Here is a 4,283-nt window from a genome sequence, read left to right as displayed (position 1 = left end):
TACAATATTGTATAACTGTAATAATTCAACTGTAAACCTAAAAATTTACAGCCAATTTTGAAAGAGATGCATCCTACCTCAGGAAACCATTATTGAATATGTCAATTGTCTTGTAATGATATGCTTCTTCTAAGTATGTCATTATTAAATAAATAATTTTTAAAAATTAAAAAAAAAAGTAACTGAGAGATTAAAGTGTGAAAAGGTGTTTGAAGTAGGGTTGTATGGTATGAGTAAAAGGCTACTTTTGTTACAAATCTAGAAATACTTGAATATTTCAATCTATTACTTTGATAAAAGAAAAACATTTAAGATTTGAAAGTGATTAAACAACAAGTACAAATGGCAGTAAGTGGCACAATTTTATTCAAACTCAACTCTGTCTAAATTCTAAACCTTATAAAAATTATACAGTACAGTGGTGGAAAGGAGCAGTCAAAGAATACTTTAAGGTCCCTTTCCTAGGAGACTAGAAGAAGATTGTACATATAAATTGATGAACCACCATAACTACATGATAGTGCTGAAGACATCACACACTTTGGCTGCAGAGAAATCTATTTTAAACCTGGGTAACTTCTTCCCTGATGGGTAGCTTTCACAGTGCTGGAAAGTGCTATGAGGGTTGTTGAGGGTGGGGGGAAACATCAACAGTCTTACTCTACATTCTTCAAAAACGATCTGCCAGGCAAGGTGTACCCACTGGTGCAATAGTGGCATGGCTGTTATTAGATAACTAACTGCTTTCTGATTGGACTTGAGGTCTGCTCCACAGGAAGGCATTTTATGACTGATATTGTAATCTTGGTCAAAAGCTTATGGCTGAGGAGGTCATAGGCCCTAGCATATAATCTGCTATTGTTATTTCGCTAAATGATCATATTATCAAATTGCTTTATAAATATGTTTGTGTATGCCATAAACCTGGGCTGCTCTCAACCTTAATCAGAGAAGCTTCTTTTTGCAGTGGACAGCAGTCAATGCAGAGATGCATACTTGGGCAAAGTGCTGGGGATAAGATTCTGGATGCTCAGCCCTAAATAGTGCATCTATATTAATCTCACCACCACCAGGGTACAGAGAGCGTTGTGGATGAAGCAACAGAAGGAGTGTAAGAGCTGAAGGGCAGAGAGGAGACCTGTGACATCAAGTTGGGATGAACATGGGAGGAGTTGGAAAGGGAAGTGGGAGTAGATGTAGTTCATTGCATACATATATGAAATTCTCAAAAAAAGAAAAACATTTTAAGAAACTGGTGGGGGAAAACGATGTCAGTAGTTACTCAGGTCTTCCTTACCTCCTACTTCATGTCACAAATGGAGATGCTTTACCATGCTCTACCATGCTTTACCATCTTTGAACTAAGTTCCTGACAGGACAAGCCACACCTGTGTTAAAGATGCTGCACGGCTAAATAACTGATTAGAAGATCATTATTGACCAGGAATGGTGAGGCACACCTTTAATTCCAGCACTTGAGTGACAGAAGCAAGCAGATCTCTTTGAGTTTGGGGTCAGCCTGGTCTACATAGTGAGTTCTAGCTCAACCAGGACTACAGAATGAGACCCTTAAAAAAAAAAAAAGACAGAAAAGTAAAGAAAAAAATCATGATTGCAGTGAATTAGAATATTGCAGATACAGAGTCAAAATACCTTGAGCAGCTTTAGTCCACTTAGTAGCAATTCATTGCCAAGTTCTGTGTCTGAGTTAACATCCTTGTGACAATCAAACCTTCAAAAACGTTATCTTAGGACTAGGGGCATGGCTGAGTGACTAAAGTACTTGTTGTGAATGCATGATATAAGTTCACACTCCCAGGGTCCATGTAAAAGCCAGAGTGTGTCTATAATCCCAGTGCTGGATGCAGGGCAGAGAAAGGCAGATCTCCATTGCTTGTTTGCCTACTAGTTTTGCCAAATCAGTGACCTACCAGTTCGTTCAGTGGAGACCTTGTCCCAAAAAATATGGTGGAAAGGCATGAAGAAAGATAACCAGACATTAATTAGTGACCCCAAAATACACATGTATGCACACACATGATCATATATACACACCATACACACACAAATGCCTTCATGTATGTCACTCTGTGTGTGTGTGTGTGTGGTGTGGTGCAGATACCCATGAATGTGCATGTAGCACCCAGAGAAGAATGTTGGGTATCTTCATCTGCTACTCTTCCTTACTCCCTGAGACAGGGTCTCTCACTGGACCAAAGCTTGCTATTTTGGCTAGTCTGGCTGATTGTAAGCTTCTAAGATCTACCCGTCTTTGCCCCAACCCCCAAGCCCCAACGCTGGGATTACAGGCACATGCAGCCATGCCTAACTTCTTTTTTTTAATGTGAGTACTAGGGATCTGAACTCAGGTCTCCCCAGGCTTGCAAGTAAATCAGTTTCACTAATACTGAGATATCTCTCCAGTTCCACTAGCTTCCACCAGTTCAAAAACTACGACTGCCATCAGACAGCGTCTGAGACCTACAGCAGATTTCTTTCCAGCTTGCTCTGACCTGACTATCTGCAGTCTTTATTAAAGTATTTGATAAATGCCTTGATTTATGACTTTCTTTGTGCTGTGTTTTAGTGATTGTTGCTGTACTAAAATACCATGACCAAGACAACTCATAAAAGTTTGTTTTGACTTACTGTTCCAGAGGAGTAAGAGTTCATGATGGCAGGGAGGCATGGTAGTAAGCAGCAGACAGGCATGGAAGTAGGAGCTGGAAACTGAAAGCTTATATTGTTCATCACAAACATGAAGCAGAGAGATCATACTCCAAGAGGAGTCTCTGAACTCTCAAAGTCTGCCCTCAGTATTGTGCTTCCCCCAGCAAGGCTGTACCTCCTCTACAGGTTCCACGACCCTCCCCAAACAGTGCCATCAACTGAGGACCAGGTGTTGAAATATTTTGAGCCTATGGGGACATTTCTTATTCAAATTACCATATTCTGTAACGAATGAAATCTCATGCAACCACTTCTATGTGGGAGTATGTCTCTTAGAATAATCTGAATCTATGTTTTTACACCAGTGTCTCATATTTGGCCCAAAAATAAACTATTTCTTTGAGGTGAGTGCTGTATTTTAGGTCAACAAACCCAATCAGGCTGGAAAAAAATTGAAAACAAAGAATGCTAGATTACATTTAAAAAATTGGGAAAGGGCCGGGTGTGGTGGTGCACGCCTTTAATCCCAGCATTCGGGAGGCAGAGGCAGGCGGATCTCTGTGAGTTCAAGACCTCCCTGATCTACATAGTGAGTTCCAGGACAGCTGCGACTACAGGGAGATCCTGTCTCAAAAAGACCAAAAAAAAAAAAAAAAAAAGGGGGAAAGGAAAGAAACCAATAGGTCAAAGCTAGGGCTTAAGTAGGAGCAGTTGGAAAGACAGAAAAGCAAAGAAAATGAGGGTCAAGTGTCTCCTGGTCATGCATCAAGCCTTTCATTAGGCTTCAAGACGGTTATTGTTTTATTTAGATGTTTGAAAGATTTCAGATGGGGACGGCATTCAAGAGGGACACTGAGTTGAATTACTAGACAGTAAGAAGTTTATTAGAAAAGTTACTAACACCATGAACAGACAGAGAAGCAACAGCATGACAGGGGCTCTAAAGAGAGTTCTGGCCCCACAATCAAAGACAGAAGTCTAATGGGGTCTCTGAAGAGAGAAATCAGAGCCCATATGGAGGAAATGGTATCTCTTCTCATACCTTTCTGAGGATGGGTGAGGTTTCACAGCAGGAGCTTGAAGCCAGACTGAGAAGAGGGTGGGGAGCAGGATGTATTGTCACCAATACTACCTTTGATGTAAACTCATTTCCCAGGTGAGAGATCCTGGCACTGGGAAATCTGTTAGCTAGGGACTCACAGACAATATCTTAGTAGGGTGCCTGTTAGTATTTGTGAAAGAAGAAAGGGTGCTGCAAAGTATTGTGGCCTGATCAGCTAGATTCTAACATTACATTCTTACAGTCCAGCTGCTTACACTTAAAGTTTTAATTTATTTTTATTTTAGGTATATGAATATCTTGCTTGCATGTAAGTGCACCACATGCATGCAATGTCCTCAGAGGCCAAAAGAGGGCGTTGGACTCCCTGAAACTGGAGTTATAGATGGTTGTTAGTTGCCATGTGGTTGCTAGGAACACAACCTAGCTCCTCTGCAAGAGCAGTCAATGCCCTTAACCCCTAAGCCATCTCTCCAGCCCCTATTTATATATTTAAAAAAATAGAGAAATGATTTTACAGGAAAAAAGAAATAGAACCAAGAGATAATGGGCA

The sequence above is a fragment of the Nannospalax galili genome, unplaced genomic scaffold (assembly GCF_000622305.1).
Source record: "Nannospalax galili isolate Female #2095 unplaced genomic scaffold, S.galili_v1.0 scaffold60, whole genome shotgun sequence".
Taxonomy (NCBI): domain Eukaryota; kingdom Metazoa; phylum Chordata; class Mammalia; order Rodentia; family Spalacidae; genus Nannospalax; species Nannospalax galili.
This window is presented reverse-complemented; position numbering follows the sequence as displayed.